Consider the following 21,304-nt stretch of genomic DNA (forward strand, 5'->3'; position numbering starts at 1 on the left):
GCTTTGCCCTGCTTATTGTAATTTTATGTCTTTCATGAATTGGGGAGTTTTCAATCATTATTTCAAGTACTTTTTTAGTCTTATCCCTTTTTTTCCCTGTTCTATCCCGTGCCTCTGCCCTAGCTTCTGGCAATTGCCAGCAATCCTTGGCATTCCTGGGCTTGGAGATACACCATCTGGATCTCTGCCTTCATGTTCATGCAGCATTTTCATATGTGTGTCTCTCTGTCTGTGCCACAATTTTATCTATTTATAATGACACCAGTTATATTGAATGAAGGCCCATCCAAATGACCACAGCATAATTTGATTTTCTGCAAATATCCTCTCCAAATAAGGTCACATTCACAAGTACTAGGTAGGGGTTAGGACTTCAACAACTTTTTGGGGGGGACACAATTCAACTATAACTATGTCATTATAGCAAAACAAAGAGCTCATGAATGAGCTTCCTGGGCTGCTGTAACAAATTCCCACAAGTCATAGGGCCTAAAACCAGTGAAATAAGTTTCCTCACAGTTCTGGAGCTCAGAAGTCAAAAATCAAGGGGTCAGCAGAGCCATGCTTCCTCTGGAGATGCTAGGGGAGGGTCTTTTCTCACATATTTTAGCTCTGGTGGTTGCCTGCAATTTTTAGTGTTGTTCAGCTAGGAGATACATCACCCTCATCTCAGCTTGTATCTTAACATATATGACTTTCTTCTGTGTGTGGCTGTGTATCTCCTCTTCTTATTAGAACACCAGTCCTTGCACTCAGGGCTCACCCTACTCCAGCATTCTTTCATCTCAAGACTCTATTTTTATATAAGGTCACATTTACAGATACAGGGGGGTTGGAACTTCAAGATGTCTTTTGGGGGGACACACTTTAACCCAGAACAATGGATAAAGAGAATATTGTGCAGGGGAAACAGTAGTCCTGGGTTCTTCATGCCAAGGGATGGGTTCCTCTAATGAAAGTAGAGCTTGCATAGAATGACAAATATAAGAAGAGCGGTGGCCACAGTCATGCTTGATACAGGACACTAGGGGTTGTCAACCAGACTCAATCAAAAGCAAATGAGTTTCTGCTCCAAAGACTATGCCAGTTGATGAGGAGGTATTTGGAGGTAGGAAAAGAGCTAATTTATTTTTGCTTTGTCAATATATGTCCATCACATCCTCAAGCTGATGAAGTTAGGAAACACAGTAAATTAAAATTGCTTATTCTTTAACCCAGTGGTAAGCTTTTGATCCATCTTTCTAGGACAATGTATTAGTCCATTTTCTGTTGCTTATAACAGAATACCTGAAGCCGGGTAATTAATAAACAAATGAAATTTAGTTTTTACAGTTTTGGAGGCTGGGAAGTCCACGGTCTATGGTGGTACATCTGGTGAGGACCTTTTTCTTGGTGACAACTTTTCAGGAATGCAGGGTGTCACATGATGTGATTGAACTAAGCAAGAGAGAGCTGACCTGCTCACTTGCTGTCCTTATAAAGCCATCAGACCCATGCCCAATATTGCATGAATGGATCCGTCCACTCACAAGGGCACAGTCCTCCCAATCCTGTCCCTCTTAAAGACCCCACCTTTCACCACCATATTGGGGGTTAGCTTTCAACATGAGCTTATGGGGACATTCAAATCACAGCAGACACAAATCAAATTGCAAAAACTATAAAAAAGATGATGGTGAAGATCTGATGAGACTCTCCTGCAACACTGATATTCCATGGCCAGAGGAGGTGTCAACAGAAAGTTTCTAAACACCAAGTTTGTGCTGCCACCTGCCTCACAGGGTTGTAATGTACATCTCAGATCCAGAGATATTAGCACGCATGACCTTGCGATTATTTTCTCGCGTAATGTGTGTTGGTTTCTCACTCTTTTGATAGCATCGTTGATGCACAGGAGGTTTTAATTCTGATAACATTTAATTTATCTTATTTTTTTTTTAATATTGCTTGGGATTTTGGTGTCCTATCTAAGAAACCAAATTCAAATGTATTATTCAGGGGTCTCCAGAAAAGCAGAGCCAATAGTATATACATAGGTAGATAAGAGGGAATTTATTATGGGAAATGGCTCATGTGATTATGATGGCTAAGAAGTCCCGTGACCTGCCATCTTTAAGCTGGAGGAAAGAGAACCTGGTGGTATGATGATGTATGACCTTGAAGGCCTGAGAACCAGGTGAACTGATGGTGTAAGTTCCAGTCAAGTCCAAAAGCCTGAGCTGCAGTAGAGCCAATGCCTGAGGGCAGGAGAATATGGATGTTCCGGCTCAAGAAGAGAGAGCAAATTCAACCTTCCTCCACTTTTTTCTTCTAGTCAGGCCCTCAATAGATTGAATGATGCCCACCCACACTGGTGAGGGAGATCTTCTTTACTCAGTCTCCTGATTCAAATGGTATTCTCTTCCAGGAACACCCTCCCAGACACACCCAGAATAAGGTTCCACCAGATATCTGGGCATTCCTTAGCCCAGTCAAGTTGATACATAAAATCAACCACCATAGCAAGGTCATGACATTTGGCCTCTATGTTTTCTTTTAAGGGTTTTATCCTTCTAGACCTCATATTTGAGTCTTTGATCCATTTGGAGTTAACCTTATGATCTGTCCAAACAATGGAGTATTACTCAACCATTAAAAGGAATAAAGCATTGACAACTTCTACACCATGGATGAACCTTGAGGACGTTACACTGACTGAAAGAAGCTAGACACAGAAAGACAAATATTGTGTGTTTACCTTTTACAGGAAATATCCAATATAGATAAACCCACACAGAGAGAAAGTATATTTGTGGTTGCCAGGAGGCTGGGGTGACACAAAACTGGGAAGTAACTGCATGAGGAAAGTTCAGGAATTGGGTAGCAGTCGTGGTTGTGCAGCACTGTGAGAGTATTAACTGCTACTGAATTCTATACTTTAAAATGGTTATTATGATAAATTTTGTTATGTGTATTTTGGCATAAGGGAAAAAATGGAAAATGAATGTGGAAGTAAAAATATTTGTTTTAGAATAGATAAAAAAGTATGTAACCTGCAGCCAAATCCCATGTCTAGCAAGTGGTTTGACCCCAGACAGTGTTAGACTCAAAGTTGTGACTTACACACCACTCCACCTTGCCTCCCTGGGGAGAAGAAATGCTAGATCAACCTCTTCCTTTAAAAAACTTGCCATGGTATCTTTTTGTTCATGGGATTCACAATGCCATCCGTCTAATCTCCAGGAAGGGACATTATCTTTTTCCCCAAACTACAGAGCTAGCTGTCCATCTGGACACACCTGGCAAATTGCAGATCAGAGTTTTACTGTGTTGCGGGATGAGATGCCTCAAATCCAGAAAGTTGCGTGATGAAGTTGGATGAGGGACTTCCAGTGATGGCCAGGCAGCTACTGGGCAGCTAGTTGTCTCATGATAAGGACACCACCTGAAGTCTCATCTGTGTATGCAATACCTGAGGCCTAAGCAAGAAAATACTGGAAAGACATAGGCGCTTGGGTTGAGGAATGACACTGGATGGGTTTCCCACTTTCATAGCCTGATAGGGAGCTAAAAAATGGACACAGAAACCCATGGTCTTATGGGCTGGAAAGACCAACCAGTTATGGCAATGGTAAGAGTCCATGCTCACCAAGTGATATGGCTGGAAGATGTCCCCTGAAGTTTTATGCATTAGAAACCTGACCCCCACTGTGACAATGTTAAGACAGTAGGAAATCCTGTTATGATATTTGAAAGGTAATGCTTTAAGAGGTGATTAGATTGTGAGGACTGTGCCCTCATGAATGGATGAATCCATAGCATGGTTCTAATGCCTTTAAAAGGACAGCCACTGAGAAGCTTAGCTCTCTCTTGGTCAGCCACTTAGCCATGTGACACCCTGCATTGCTTTGAAGAGTCACCACCACCACTAATAAGACCCTCACCGGATGTGTTCCCTGGACTTTGGGCTTCCCAGTCTCCAAACTGTAAGAAATAAATTTGATTTCTTTACAAATTACTCCGTTTCAGGTATTCTGTCATAAGCAACAGAAAGAAACAGACTATTACACCAAGCACCCTTTAAGATTTTTTTTTAAAACACGAAATAACTTGCTTAATGCTCACAGTCTTTGCCCTTCAAATGGGGTGGTCTACAGACCAACAGCATCGGTGTTAGGAATGCAGAATCCCAGGCTTTGTCACAGATCTGTGAAGTCAGAACTCGTACTTAATGGTACAAGTGCTCTCTCACCCCTTCCACCATGTGAGGACACAGTGAGAAGCCACTGTCTACGAACCAAGAAGCAGGTCCTCACCAGACACTGCACCTGCCACACCTTGATCTTGGAATTCCAGCCTCCAGAGCTGTGAGAAACAAATGTTTGTTGTGCAAAGCCACCCCAGTTCATAATATTTTGTTTTAGTAGCCTGAACAGACTAATATACCTATTCAATCTCTTACTTTCCCTCGTCCAAAAACATTTAAGATAACGATAGCATCGTGGTTTGTTTGTATTTTATTATGTATTGATGCCATATTATTTTTTACATATATTACAGAGCTAATGTAAGCAAGTTATCTATACAAATATATAAAGGTTGGCAAATTTTTCTTTAGAGCATCAGATGGCAAATATTTTCAGCTTTGTAGACCATACCATTTCTGTCACAACTACTGAAGACTTAAATTTTAGTACAAAAGCAGCCAAACACATAAATGGAGTGTGGCTGCGTTCCAGTAAAGCTGCATTTACACAAACAGCCAATGAGCCATTGTTTGCCATGCCCTGATATATATTATATAATTTTAGACCTTACACTATTTATCAAAAGATCAGGTGATATTTTTATCCATTGCCAGTGTCCACTTCATGTCGCAGAATCCTCTACATTTGCTCTTTGAAGTTGCGTGAGAAGACACACGAGCTCTTCCAGATGTGAAACACCTGTACAAAGGTGTTGGCTCAGCTGGGGCATCCTCCCCAGGTCTTAACCTGGGTCTTTCAGAATGCCCCAAGACTCTCAAGTTTAGGTCATTTCAGGATAGATGGGAGAAGAGAGCACACCCCAGAAAATTAAAAAAGCAGACCTATGTCTGCTTGGTGGGAACTGTTTGTGGGTCAAGGTCTCTGTAGGTCAAGCTGGGCACCATGCAGGTGGAAAGGACAGGCATGTCAGTACCGTCGACTCTTGCATTGATGCTGTTTGTCCTTCTGGCTATCTGTCACCTCGTTCTGTCCATCTCCATCCAGAGATGTGGCAGATTGTTTGGAGAATGCATGTAATCTTCCCTGTCTCTTTGCAGGGTGACTTCGTCTCCTAATAAGAGAACTCCTGAAGTATCCTTTTTTGACTTCTTTAGCAACTTTCCACCTGGATCACTGAGATCTGGGCTAGGTACTGCTCCATTTATCCCTGATCACCGTGCTGGGGGTAGAAGTTCTCCTGAACACAGTGAAGTGGATTCTGTCCGTGGCTCAATGACGTGGCACTGAGATTGTGTCAGTCAACATGTTACATCAGTCTGATGAAACGTATCTCCACCTCCAGATCACAGAGGTCAAGGAGCATAAGAAATGGATTGGCTTTGCTAAGGTGGATACCTGGGTCAGAGGATGAACTTTAGGACAGCTCAGCAGGTTGCCCTAGACCAACCTAGTTCTCCCTACTTTTGTGCTTGTAGTAGTCAAGAATAACTGTAGAATGTGCTGGGAATGTAAGATTCTGGGATAAGAGGGCGTGGGGGTGGCCAGCACAGCTCAGACTGTGTTCTGCTCTTCTATACAAATAGGATATCTTTCAATACTTTAGTCTAGCAACCCATGATCCCCAAGGTATAAAACCCAGATTGGGCTGTTTCCAGGTTCACTCAGCTGTTGTGGAAGGGGTGGGGGGCACAGGGAGATGAGATTCTTCCCACCCTGGGCAGCTTTTCTAAGCCTTGAGGGACCTGCTTACAATAAATCCTAGGCTCCGGCTGTCCCTTGCTGTCTATCTGAAAGTAATAAAATTGCTTCATGAAAGTTGTGGTGTTTGTGGGTGTTGTCTCACCAGACTCAGGCAAGTGGTAACCAGTGCGTGCGCAGTGAACCTGTTTCATGTGTTTCATGAAGAAGTGGCATTTTTATTCTACTCCTTGACTCCTTGGCCACCTGACTTGCTTTATCCACTTGTGTGTGGGGTGGGGGGTGGGGGGCTGGAAGTTAGTGAACTTGATGCATGAAGAGAATTAAAAGTGTGTGAATGTTGGAGTATGTTATCTTTTGTTTACAGTTGGAACTCCAAGACCATGATGTGAGTGGGCCCATGCTGGCCTGTTGGAGAGGCCACAGGGAGGAGAATCGAGTTGTCCCAGCCTTCCAACCCTCGGACATGTGAGGAAAACCCTCTTCAGCCATCCAGGTCTGGTCGAGCACATGAGTGACACACATGAGACCAGCAGAAGAATCACACAGCTGAGCTCAGCCCCAGGTGTGGAAACCCAAAATTGCGAACACACCATGCAATTGTTTTAAACCACTGAATCTGAGGTTTGTTTAATTACTTATTTTTAAAATGGACAAATAAAAATTATATATTTTTAGGGCACATAAGGTTGCATTTATTTTTATACAGTAATAGATAACAGGTGCAGAGAACATCCTTCCCTTTATTCTACCTTGTTCCATGTCCCTGATTAAAAAATTCATTCAAGATGCCTGAGACCAAAGCATCAATACTAAGTAACTGCTTAAATTGTCAGCCTTCTGCAAGATTTCGGAATGCCTACAGACATCAACACATTAATCTGAGTGATGATTATTAAGTAATAATAGAAAAGCAGTGGCTGTCCACTCTAGCTATGTGTAGGATAGCTTGGGGACCATTAAAAATACTAATTCTAGGATGTTATCTTACTCTGTTGGTCTGGACCTCAGGATTGGTGTTTTATTGTTTTGTTTTTTTTTAATTGATGTCAAATTTTCATAACATAATATTAACCAGTTTGGGAGTATAATTTGGTGACATTTAGCACATTCACGGTATTGTGCAACCTCACCTCTATCTAGTTCCAAAATATTTCATCACCCTGAAAGAAGTTTCTGTCTGTCTTCGTCTCCCCCAGCTACCGGCAGACACTACCCTACTTTCTGTCTCTATGGCTTTTCTTATTCTGGACATTTCATTTCAATAGAATCATGCAATTTGTGACTTTCTGTGTCTGGCACTGGTAGTTGTAAAATCTTGGCAGGTGATTCTACAATGTCAGCAGACGGACAACCACTAGTATAAAGAGGTAAGGAGCATAAAAAGTATTTCAGGAGTTTGGGTGTGGGGGATTTAGGGAGTTACTGGTATTCTAGCTGTTCTTTATATTGTCTTGTTTGAACCTTTGTTTCTTTATGAATCCATTCCAGACTTTTTTATGAACACCTTCTCCCTGACAAATGCTGTGTTAGATGCAAGATGTGAAGGATGCTTGGCTGTCAAAAGGGGATGGCTTTGGATGACAGCCCATAATTGCAGTCACCTAATGAGCTTTAAGGGTGTGACAGAGTCTGGGAATGACCAGAATGCTGCACGGAGGGGATGGAGTACAAGCTAAATCCTGAAGAGGAGAGGAAAGGAAGCATCTCTCTGGCTATCCGTAAACAGCTCTCCTTTCTGCAGGTGTCTTCACAGTGGCTGATTAGAAGGATGCTTAACGCTCTTCAGCTGCTGGTACCTCAGTTTGGTTTTTAGGAAAGGGTCTTCAATGGCATTTACTTCTGTGGGAGAAACAGGAGAGATAAAAATATTGTAAGGGCATTAGAAGGCAAGGCCCACGTGGGAACAGTAGCTGTCACATGGTCGTGGGAGGTGCTCATTTAGTGTCTATTGAATGAATAAATGAATGAACAGCTCTTCCTCCCCATCCTTAGGCGCTGCCCCTCTCCCTGTGTTTTTCCACTCATCGTTTTAGCTGACAGATCTTTCCATCTCAGTTTTATCCATTTTGAACTTCTGAATTGCCAGCAGTATTGCAGCAGTATTTTTTTTATTGCTGCAATATTTTGGGGGGTATCATTCTTGGCCTCAGTCCTCTTAGCACAGAGGTTTCAGACCACAGAGGCCGTGCAGGGGAGAGATATTGGCGGGACTTGAAAATGGTACCCAGCCGTGACACTTCACAGCTGTGTGACTTCAGGCAGGATGCTCAGCCTCTCTGTTTCTCAGTTACCTCCTGGGCAGGATCGTGTGATAGTCGCAGGGGTCACCCTGGGGATTGCACATAAAGCACTTTCAACTGGGTGGGCTGGACACGAGGAACACTTAAAGGCTGGTGGTTATTTGTAGCTGAGAACTCACGTGATGAAACCCTTCCTGTCATTGTACTTTGTCTGGATTGGGCTCCTCACAAGAAACATTTTTATTTTTGTCTTTTTCTGCTGCACCGAAACCGGATCTTGGCTTTCACTTTGTGTTTTTTTTTTCCTAATTCTTTTCAGTGAACTGTTGCTCTTAGACATGTCTTAGCTAAAATCCGCCTTTTATATTACACTTCATGGTACAGTGCAGGTTTTATTTTACAGTTCTCAGAAAGAATGCAGATATCACACAGAGACCATATCATTGCTTTAAAAGCAAAACACGTTCCCCAAGGTAAAAGGTCTGTTTGCAGAAAGTCCACTGCAGGGTGCAAAGACAACTGCCTTTAGTTCTCCCCAACCCCCAGCCAAACTTTCTTCTGTTCTTAATTATAGAAAGAGTCACATTAGCATGCATGGGCAGTGAAGACCTGTGAATAGCTTTTAATGCATCCTGACTTTTTGGTCTTGGAGAAAGAGTATAGTTCTGGCTTCCTGCACATCTGGAAACAGCTCCTTAACTAAACTAGAATGCTCATTGCATTAGTCAGGGTTCTCCAGTGAGTCAGAATCAGTAGGATATGTTATATATAGATGAGAGGGATTTATTGGAGGAATTAGGTCAGGTGATTGTGATGAAAAGTCCCACGATAGGCCGTCTGCAAACTGGATGCTGGTAGCATGGTTCAGTCCAAGTCCAAAGGCCTCAAAACCAGGGAAGCTGATGATGTCTTCGGTGTAAGTCATGAAACCCAAAAGCTGAAGAGTCACAAGCACTTATGTACATGGACAGCAGAGAAGAGTATATCCCAGGTCCAGAGGATTTAGAGAGATTCACATTTTTTCTCTGCCTTTTGTTCTATCCAGGCCCCAGTGGATTGAATGGTTCCCACCCACATTGAGGGTGGGTCTCTCCTGCTCAGTCCACTCAGGCTCTCATGCTAATCTCTGCCGGAAACACCCTCATGGACACACAGGTTTCTCAGCATTCCTTCATCTAACCAAGTTGATACCTAGAATTAACCTTCACAAGTCCACCCCTTGTCAACATGGCGTCCGTACCTATCTCCTTAAACCATACTTAATCTTCAAATGGACAATAACATAGTAGTTTCGCCTAACATGACACACTATCCTGCGTACAACCGGAAACACATTAATCCTTTTCCAAAAAGAAGAGGTAACGTCTTTAGATGATATTTACGCTTCTTCCAATACCCATAACTTAAAATTTCAAACATCGTGAGATAAGGTTAACTATATTTAAATGTTGGCATAAAGTCAGTATGTCTCATGGTGCATGCTAAAGAAAAAGAGGAACAAAAACAAAGATAATTGCTTAATATGTGTGCAGTATATATACACAAAGACATATTCTTAACACAACACGGAGACCAATTACAATCCTCGTTTCTGTAACTGGTCCCGTGGCCGAAGCTGGTATTTGGAACCACCTTCTTCCACTACCCGTTCTGTATTCCCTTTGCTTTCAGCGAGAACTCCTGGTACCGATTTTCTGTATCAGTCCATTTCTGTTGCTTATAAAAAAATACCTGGAACTGGGTGATTTATAAAGAAAACAAAATTTATGGCTGAAAGTTTCTGAGGCTGGGAAGTCCAAGGTCCATCTGGTGGTGGTCCCAGGGGTCTCACATTGTGAAATGGTGGAAGCAGAGAGAGCAGAGAGACAGACAGACAGACAGACAGACAGACAGACAGACAGACAGACTCTCCTCTTCTTTTAAAGTCCTCAGAACCACGCCCCTGACTACCATTATTAATCCATTCACCACTGCACGGTCCTACAACCCAATCACCTCTTCAAGGCTCCACCTTTCAATCACCGTATAATAGGATTTCCCACCCTCTTAACAGTCACAGTGGGGGCCAAGTTTCTGATACGTAAAACTTGGGGGACACAATTCACGCTTTATGGAGTTTGGCGTGGACCTAAGTCAATCCACTACATTTATGTATGCAATTTTCACTAGAATTATTTTTGTAAGAAATAAGAAAATGAGTTGAATTCCTCAAAGCTGTCATTGATGGTCTAAAATTTCCTTAAAGTCATTGGGAATTACTGCCTTCTCAACATATTTTGTATTTTTCTTTTATGAAAAAATGCACATGTGAGTATACAGGAATCTAGCATCACTATAACAAAAGGTTCTTTTAATGTCATCTTTATTAGAAAATTTTCACTTGAATTCTCATACATGCATTTATTCTGACCCTTATCCAAACCACCCCCGACCTCTCCCCACGGTTATTGCACACATCATACGACTTTAATAAATGATGAAATTAAATAAGCAAATGTCCTGTAAGAAAATCTTTCCTTGAGGAATATCTAACTCAGTATTGCTTGAATCATGCCATGATATTTCCACCTATAAGTGCAGCTAATATGTTCACCCTTTTCAGAGTGTGTGTTGAGGTTTTACAATGCTTGCTTATTAAGACACACTTAGACTAGAAAATGGAAGCTACAGTATGTCTGCAGTTGTATTTAAAATGCCGAAATTTACCCGGTTATAATTCTATTCCCTCTTCCCTGCCTCTAAAGCTTAACTGTAGTTCTTAGTTTTTAGAAAGTTATCTTGGCGGAAAACACTATCAGCTTTGTTAACTCTACTTTATCTGTGTGGAGTGTTGCTTGAAAGGCAAGATTCCTTTCCACAATAACTATGTCACAGCTGTTGTGGTAGGTTATATTTAAATATAAAAATAATTGATAGACTAGTGCAGGGCCCGACTTTGGCACATAATAAATGTTTAATTATTATAATGACTACAGCAACTTAGGATGGTGGCTGGAACTTGGAATTGTAGCACCAGTGTCCGCAAATGTAGGAGCCAGACAACCGACTTGTTGCAAGTAAGTAAACTATGTTAAGTTCACTACAATCGTAGTGGGTATACTTAAATGTGTGAATGATCTATGGGGTCGAGAGTGAATAGTTGAATATTTGTTTTTGGAAGTCTTTTTTTTTTTTTTTTTTGCATTTTTCCAGAATTTTACATGCACAGGATTATAAATACTATATACTCTTATGTCTGGTTTCTTTCACTCATGAGATCTGATTGTCGTGTGTATCAATAGTTCATTCTTTGTTATTGGTGAGTTACCATCCATTAGATTCTGGTTGCACTGGAATTGGTTTTTCTTTCTTTTGTCTGTGCATGGACACTTTGGGTGTCACATCATAATTTCTGTGATGGGTTTTATAGCATTCTGTATCATTACTGTTTAAGAATATTTACACCTATCTCAGGAAGAGAACTAAGTAAGCATATCAAAGATCATGGAGGCGATGGTCATTGTTTGGTAGCTGGATTATGAAGTCTGCACAAGTAAGTTTGTAAACTCAAAAACTTGTCTTTTAATTTTAATTGTTTTGAGAGGGTACCTGTTATGATCTCTGAAGTGGGTTATATAGCCCATACTATTGCAATGAATAAACGAATATCTTATATTACTATTTCTCCCTCTTTTAAAAAATTCAAAGTTGACATATACAGCAGAACATAACACTTTTACCACTCTAGAGACCAGGCTTTCCTGTGTTCAATGTATTTCATACTGAGCATATTTTAATTTTTTTACTGGTAGTATCTTTCTTGGTAAAAATCAAATAATGGGAAGGTGATTTCTATCTCGTCCAATGAAAAGACTAATAGTTACAAAAGAAAAAAAAAAAGAAAGTTTTATTTTAAACAAAAATTTCTTTAAAAATTTTTCATACTGCTTGGTATTCATTCTCTTTTTATATTTTAGAACAATAACATTTCAAGACTTATTGAATATCAGGGTTTGGGGGAAGTTTTGCAATGTATGTGAATCTCTTTAGAAATGACTTACATAGGTAAGGAACTGTATGAGAAACCAGTCATAACCTTCTGAACTTTCCCAGTACTAAATCAGTAAAATAAAGCCATTAAGAAACTATGATTTAACCTTTAATAATTAAGATATTAATATAAAAAATGGAGTAGAGTCACAGAGCTTATACTGTAAATCAGCAACACTTTGATAACTCTACTCTTGCATAAGAAAGTCAGCATCTTGGATCATGAATATACAGTAAATTGGTTTCATTCAAAAACATGACTTCCCATTAGTCTAGTTCTGAAAATCTCACCTTGGAGAGGGGATGATTTTTGTCCCCTTGGGGACACTTTGTAATGTCTGGAAATATTTTTGTTGTCATAATGGGGGGCTTGTTGCTTCTGCCACCTGGAAGGCAGAGCCCAGGCACACTGTTCAACACCCTACAGTGCTCGGGACAGCCACACCGCAGAGAATGATGCATACTGAATGTCAGTAGTGCAGAAGATGAAAAACCTGTCTGTCTGTCTGTCTACTCTCTGTTATGTATCTATCTATCATCTATTTATCTTATCTCTCTGTCCATCTACCATCAATCTATCTTATCCATCTATCTGTCTATCACAGTGGGTCTCAATCAGGAATGACTTTGCCCCCAGGTGACAATGGGCAATGTCTAAGGACATTTCTTGTTGTCACAACTGGGGCTTGGGGGTGCTGCTGGCATCTGGTGCGTGGAGCCCAGAGATGCTGCTTAACACCCTGCAGTGCACAAGACGGTCCCCACCACAGAGAGTCATCCAGCCTCCCATGGCAGTAGCGCTGAGGTCAAAGAACCCCGGCCTGGTGCATTTTGCCTGTCCCCTCTACCTGGCTCTCACCTTCATATCACAATCACGCGTGGAGATTTATCTCTTTAAAGCCCATCGGGGACTCTCCTTTGCTTCAGCTGCGTATACTGACATTCCAGGTTTTTGTTCCGAGCACTTAGCAAAGAAAGGATATAGAGATTAGTATGAAATGTGTGATAAATTGCTCTTCTCCACTTGACGGTGCAAGCTGCAGAATTCTGCTGAATCTTACCTGGATTGTAATGACATCTAAGACTCACTCATGTAACCACGGACTCTTATCATCAAGAGGGCTTGGCGAAAATTGTTTAGGATTGCACATTTTTTTAAGTGTATAGAGGACAGAAGAAAGGAGATGATTTTCTCCACCCACAGAACATTGGCATTTACGAGAGTAGTTTCAGAGGCTGGAATATTCCATTAGGGAATATTAATAGATAATGTTTTCCTTAATGGAGAGGCTCCTTTTGCATTTATCGTTGACCTTAAGCAACACTTCTTAAGCGACTGTAGCTCATTTTATTGATGTAAAAGTGGGGCTGAGGATATTATGACCGTCTTTCATCGTCGATAAGTGGTAAAGGTTAAGGAGATAATATACCAGGTAGCATTGCTATTTCCCTAGATGAAAGGGCTCATGAAGTAATTACTGTTTGGGTTTCACCTGCACTTGAAAAATGTATTATAGAATTATACAGCTTTCATCAAAGCATTCCAGGAGATCATTGAGTACAACCCCCTCATAATAAAGGGTATGTTTTAAAAGGAAATGGCAGCCCAGACCAGGTAGGGAGACTTGCAGAAGCCACGCAGTGAATAAGTGTGAAATTGGTACCATCTTTTTGTTAAGTTAAATTTTAAACTATTATTACAGGTAAAGGTACAGTTTATATTGGCAACCACCTGTCGTACTCTGTCCTAGAGTTTACAGCTGCTATGAGTTCTTTCTTTATAGACTTCTGCCGTGTTTTTACAAACATTCACACAAAGGAAAATCTTGACATGTTCATGTGTTCAGTACAAGGTATAGTATGATGTATATTTTTAGGATAATTTATTTATTTTTTTAAAACTTTACACGTATCTTAGAAATCTATCCCTCTTTGATAGGCATAGAACTATCTCATCCCTGATTTTACACATAGAATTCTACAGTATGAAAATATGCTGATTTATGTAGACATTCCTCTTTAGATAGTGGACGTTTCAGTTTGTCTCTATTTAAAAACAATGTTGCAATGAGCATCCTTGTTCCTGCCTCCTTGTGTCAGGGCTGAGCATTTCTTTCAGGCCAGATGCATAGGTGCTTAGCTCCAGCTTATCCCTGAAAGGTGACTTTTATTTCCATCTATTTAAAAATGCCAGTTAGGGCGAACATGGCACTGGTGTCTAGGACCATCAGTGGTGACTTCTATCCATCTTAAATTGGAGAGATCCTTATTAAATGATGGTGGAAATGCCTACTATGGGCGATTACAAAAGCAGCACTCAAAATTCGACAGTGTTTCTGTGTCTCTCACCTAACTCTTAGGAAACTGTAGGTTTCTTCACTGTGAATTTACTGGAATTCAATGTCACGTATTAGGCGGTGGGATTCGAGAAATGAAAAACAGTGTGTTTTTCAGGAGATCACAATGTGGGCAAGTCTAATGCAGAAGAATTGATTGGACATTGTGGACAGAGAAAATGGACCACCATTCAAAGGTTAGGGTGTGGCCTTCACCAAACGCCCCACAGTAGTCAGACTCTGAGATGTCACATTGGAGAGCCTTGCCAAAGAGATGAAGACAAAAAGATGACCTTGGGAACTGGTTGATTCACACACACACGCAGACACACACACACACACAGACACACACACACACACACACTCACAACTGAGAATCAGAAGCCTCACCCTGGAACCCGGCTCTTCAAGTCACCAACCCTGTGAAAGTCTTTTCAACTCTGCAATAGTCAGTTCCTTCTCCCAGAAAAACAGGAGAGTACTCATTAACCCTCAGAGGCAAGCAAAATGAGATATTTCAAGGATCAAATGGGAACAGGTGTGTGGAAACGTCTTGGGAGTTCTAAAGCTCTATAAACCATATGCGGTGTTATTCATCTTTACGATGTGTTATTTGTCTTGCGGGGTAGCTCTTCAGCCTGTAAAACCTTGCCAACTTGGAGTAATTTGAGGGTGCTGGACAGGCAGACACCAGATTGTGCCCCTCTTTGGTCTCATAAAAGGATTATAATAACAGCTGCTAAACACGTTCTCCTGGGCCAAATGAGTTTGGCCGCCATGACTCTGGCAGGTTTATGTTATTCGTGGTTGTGCATTGTCAGCTAGACAGCACTGTTGATGGGCTATGTATAAAGAAGGAGATGCTTTTCAGAAGAGTACCACCTATAAACTAGGTCTGATGCAAATAGTTTTTGAATACGTGCCCATTCATTGATTATTGATTGATTTTATGGACTTCCAAGTGAAGGGTTTCTGTGCCTCCATCAACATAATTTGTTAGAACTCTGCCATGAGAATTATCCTGAGTCGGGTAGATGCACACAATTTTGCCTTATTCTCTCTGGGAAAATATCACTTGTTTGCAATTAGGTATAAAGAGACGTAGTAGCTCACCATGAAATAGTCTAATTAAGGTTTTGGATCAATAACTATCTGTTTATGAGAAAATGATTTGCTTTGCAGATGTTCTTAATTTATTCTTTTCTCCACTAGGTAACAAGATAAGAAACCATGAAACAGCCATTCTCTGACTGGTGAGCAGGCAAATTCATTAACATTCATATTCTAGGTATTTACAGAGAAGGATTCCTTGTTAAAGTTTTCTCTACTCTGGCTGACTTTTGCTTTTCTTGATCTACATAAATATACTATATGTGTGTGTGTGTGTGTGTGTGTGTGTGTGTGTGTGTGTGTGTGTGTGTGTGCGCGTGCGCGCGCGAAGAACTTCCATGTGGGTTGTGAGTTATCAATCATTCCTTATGTTTTTTACTCATGTTTTGCTTTATCTTGAAACCATAAATAAATATGTACAGGTTTACGATTTTCATGTCATCTTTGTTGTTTGTTACTTCTGTCCTTTAGTCATAGCCCCACCTATCTTCATTTGTGATTTTCACTTAAAATTTGTTTTCTGGCTGATATTGCTATTGCTACAACAAGTTTCTTTTGGTTGTTATTTGCCTGGTGTAGATTTTTACAACTTTTTATTTTCAAATTTTTGTCATTAGGTTTTAGGCATGTCCTTTAGGAAAAGCATAGAATGGGTTTTTTTAAAAAAAAAAATTAGTCTGAGATTCTATTTTAGTAGGCAGATAAACTCATATTAGTTATAAATATTAAGACATTTGGTCTTATTTCTGCTTTCTTAATACTGTTTTCTATTTTTAAGATTCTCCTTTTTTTTTTTTTTTTTCTCCTTTCTACCTTTTATGGGTTATATTGAGGTTTCTCTATTTCCTTTCTCATCTCCTCCCTCAGGTTGCCTGGAAGCTGTCTCATATTTTAGTGCTTTTAAATTGTGTGTTTGCTCTTCGTATTAACAAGATTATTAACTTATAAAATGTGGTGGTTAATCATTTGGTCCTAACGCTTGGTTGAACAGCTGCTTTGCCTGCAAGTTATCTGTGGGGACCTCAGTCCCAGGGCCTCCCAGGATGTGGGGCCTGCATGAATCTCTTTCCTGCATGTGCATCATGACCCATGCACACGAGATATCCCCAGGTCTGAGTGCCCTGAGAGCAGGCAGTATGAACTAAATTCCTGCCCATATCTCTGGCTTTGAGATCCTTTGTTTTCTATGGCACCCAGAAACTTGTCTATACATTTAAAATCACATTTCAAAATATGTATTTATTTAACATTTGCATTTGGAGCAGGAGTGTGTGTACCTCCATGTGTGCTGTATGGTTTTGTTTCATGCATATATCTGTGCATGTACACATGTGTGGTGCATATGAGCATGTGTTCTGTGTGAATACACACGTACATGCATGCATGAGTATATATGTGCACATGTGTGCCTGTGTCTGCACGTGTTGCATGGTCATGTGCTATGTGTTGTGTGTGCATGTTCATGTCGGTTGTGTGGTTATGTTTTGTGCATACATGTGTGCATATGCACGAGGTACATATCAGCATGTGTTTTGTGCATATATACATGCGTGCATATGTATGTGCACACATGTCTGTGCACATATTGCATGCTCATGCGTTTGTGTGTTGTTTGTGCATGCAGAGGTGTGTTGTGTGGCCATGCTTTGTGCATGCATGAGTATACATGTGCACACATATATGTGCACATGTGCCTGTGCACATGTTGCATGCTTGTGCAATATGTGTGCTGTGTGTGCATGTGGAGATGTGTTGTATGGTCATGATTTGTGCATGCTTGTGTGCATGTGCACACGTGGTACATATTAGCATGTGTTTTATGCTTATATACATGCACTCACATGCATGAGTATATATGTGCACATGTGTACGCTTGTGTCTGTGCACGTGTTGTGTGTATGTGTGCTATGTGTATTGTGTGTGCATGTGTGCTGAGCACATGAGCATATATGTTTGTGTACGTGCATCTGTGCTTGCACAGGTTGTGTGTGAAGATATATGTACATCTCATTCGACTCAGCTCATCTTGGAAGTAAAGTTAGAAGTGAATATTTAACCAAGAAATTACAAGAGTTCCAAGTTTTAAGTGGAATTTAAGTTAGAAATGAAAAAGGTAGTTAGATGTGAAGTTGCATTTTTTCTCACATGGATGAAATAGCCTTACGTTTATTTTTCACATTCCTCAGAATAAAAACTCTTGTCTGCTTTCTCTGTGAATAGCACAAGAGGAAAAAACCTAAATTGAACCATGGAAGGATCCTGTTGAGCTAGTTTGCAGCATGATATTCTTGAGAGTTTAGACACCGTGATGGGAGCAGCTCAGGGCAATTTACAATCAATGAAAGGAGCATTTTAGGAAATTTTTAAGATGGTAGATATGTGGGACATTTGCAGAGAAGAGACTGAAGCCAGAGGAAGAGAGGATAACAGGTAGCATAAGATTTCAGAGGGCAGTGAATTGTCCTTCTTCAGGGGCTGGCAGGGGAGGTTTTAGGACGAGGCAGGTAAGTTTCACCTGGAATGCTGGTTTCAACCTTGGCTGCCCTGCAGAATCAACCAGGAAGTTTCTGATATGAACCTGTTCCTTGGACCGATAAAAGTAGGAACATGTGGGGGTGGGGTGTCAACATCAGGGTCTTTTAAAGCCTCCCAGGGACTCTAATGTGCAGTTAAGGTTGATCATGTCTGGTTCCCAACTGATTAATCCATGGCAAAGATTTCTGAGTTGGAATGCCTTCTGTGAGTCACATATGTCTTTGGAAAAATGTAATCAAATGAGTAAACATCTGGAGACAGCAGGACCACTTATAAATCCTTTCCAGTCATGAAAAGCTTGGATTATTTGAAACTAGTGAAGAGAGTTTGTGATGTGGGGTGCAGCCCACTAAACTGTTGATAGAAGTGGAGTTGTCATTATAAGGAGACAATGGTGATTCCGATTTCCAAGGCAAACACTAAAATAACCAAGCCTGGAATCCGCTCATAGCGCAGCCGTACAATTTCATTATATTTAAATGTTTATTTAGAATATGTTCCAAAGCCCGAGCACCCTCATCAAAAAGAGGTAACTCTTTCTTTTTTGATCTGAAGCTATTTCAGCTGTCCCGTTCCCTCAGATATTTTAAAATGGAGACTTCATTCCATCCCTGATTTAGAGAATTCCAAATCAAGGCTGACGGGATATGTGAAGGGTTATAGTGACCAGGAACAGAGAGTTTAATACTGTGGTAACACAGTATTGAATTTTGCAAATTTTAGCATTCTTCTTTAACAACTGTATACATACGTGCATGGAGCATTCTAGAGTTTGGGTAAATAATTAAAATCATGATAATGATGGTGGCCAAGTTTTTCTGATGACTTTAACTGGGCACTATGCAAGCGTGTTGTATTATCTTTACAAAGACTTAACTTCTTCAGTTTCTATTTTAATTGTGTCCATGAAGATCACTGATGGTTAAGTACACAATTTAGGACATCTGGCTGTTGGGTATATAGATCTTAAGCTAAAGATAGGGCTGGAGAGGAGCTATAGGTGAGATATAGGTTTGCGAATCTGTAAATAAGGATTCTTTTGAGAAACAGAGCCAGTAGGATATAGAAGGGACTTCAGAAAGTTCATGGAAAGATTTGTACTATGTTTTAATTCTATTTTGCCATGAGCTTTTCGAGGTGTCCTTGTACATATTCTATAGATATAACTATGTAGAGAGAGAGAGCTGTAAGAGGAGATTTTTTTATGGGAATTGGCTTATGCAATTATGACAGGCAGGAAGTCCCATGATCTTTGATCTGCAAGCTGAAGTACCAGGAAAGTGGCTGCTGTTTATTATATGGTCCAAGTCCAAAAGCCTGAGAACCAAGACCTTCAATGTCCAAGGGCAGGAGGAAAGGGATGTCCCAGCTCAAGAAGAGAGAGCAAATTCTCCTGTTCTCCAGCTTTCTGTTTTATCTGCATCCTGGGTGGATTAGATGACGCCCACTCCCATCGGTGAGGATAGATACTTTCCACTCAGTTTACTGATTCAAATGCTAATCTCTCCCAGAAACCCACTCATGGACACACCCAAAGATAACGCTTTTCCAGCTATGTGGGCATCCCTTAGCTCAGTCAGGTTGACACTTGCAATGAACCATCCCAGGGAGTAGCATGCAGACAGGCAGACAACATTAGGAGGTCCTGAAGACTGTGTTGGGAGTGTAGACGTTAAGAAAGAGAAAGGACAATAGTCATGCTAGCAACTTGGCTGTTATAGGCACCTTTTCCATGCCCTACACTCGACACTATCAGAAGTGAGTGGACACAATCCCAGCCTTCCATGATTGTGCAGTCTAGTGGAGACAGGCAGAAGACCAAGTCATAATCTCCAAATTAAACATACAAATACAAAAGTGATGGGGGGGGGGACAAAAAGAACAGAGAGTAGGGTAGGGACTGTGGGTGGATGGAGTTGTAGGGGTCAGCTTTTCTGATGAAAAGATGCTTACACTAGGAATGACAGCACGTGTGGGAATTTGTAGCAGGAAAGGCAGGGAGTTGCACAGGCAGAGGATGCCCAGGGGACAAAGTCATGGATCGTTTTAGGGATTTTAGGAAGTCCAGGTGTCGGATCAATGAGAGAGGTTGTAAGAGGAGAATTTGGCAGAAGAGCAAGAGCTCAATTCAGTGAGACTTGACAATCATGTTGAGATTTGGGTTTTTAATCGTAGAAGCAACAGGAAGCCATTGGACCCTTTTAGGGAGTATTGTAACTGGATTTGTGCATGCATAGGGTTGCTCTGCACGGTGCTGCATTTTAGAGGGGACAGGTGGCAAAATGAGAATGTCTAGGCTAGTTAAGGGGGTTTTGAGATATCCAAGAAAAGGGAGCAGTGAACTTCTTGTGCTACTGCCAACGAGAGGGAACATGTATGGATATAACTGGATTTAAGGGATAATATTCAAGGTAGAACTAGTGGCACTTGGAATTGACTAAATGGAATTTGGGGTTCAGGAACCAGTGTCCTGCCTGAGGAGATGCTGGTCTTCAATTTGTAGTGATCGTCTTCGACCTGGGGACATTGAGTTTTCTTTCCACATCTTTCATCTAGAATATAAGGGTATTATACAATTCAGCACCTACATATGGGTTCTTTCATAATCCGAAATTTGGTAGAATCTTAAAGATATTAAATTTTCTTTTGAAGGTGTTAAAGAACATTTCTAATGTTTCAAAAGTTTGTTATTTGTTTATTTTAATTGAGACATTGTGATTGTACACGCTTATGGGGTACAATATGATGTGTTGATACATATATATGTTGCGTACTGATGGGCTCAGGGTAGTTAATGTACCCATCACCTTGTGCATTTGTCATTTTTTAATGGTGAAAGGATTCAAACCCTCTCCTCCACCTGTTAAGTAATATGCAAAACTTAACTGGAGATTTTTTTGGTGAACAAAGGAGAAATTACTTTCTATGCACAGATGCATTTCATCCCAGAACACTACTGTTTCATCACCTACTCCTGAGCTCAAGTCCAGGATGTAATTAAAGCCTCTGCTTTCAATTTTGACCCTGTGAAGCTTTGAGAAAAATGATAAGATCCTAAAATGCAATAAAAATACACTGATCATTAAATATATATGTGTATATATATATATATATATATATATATATATATATATATATATATTTCTCAAGCCTAATTAGCCAACTA

This window comes from Cynocephalus volans, chromosome X (assembly GCF_027409185.1).
Source record: "Cynocephalus volans isolate mCynVol1 chromosome X, mCynVol1.pri, whole genome shotgun sequence".
Lineage (NCBI taxonomy): Eukaryota > Metazoa > Chordata > Mammalia > Dermoptera > Cynocephalidae > Cynocephalus > Cynocephalus volans.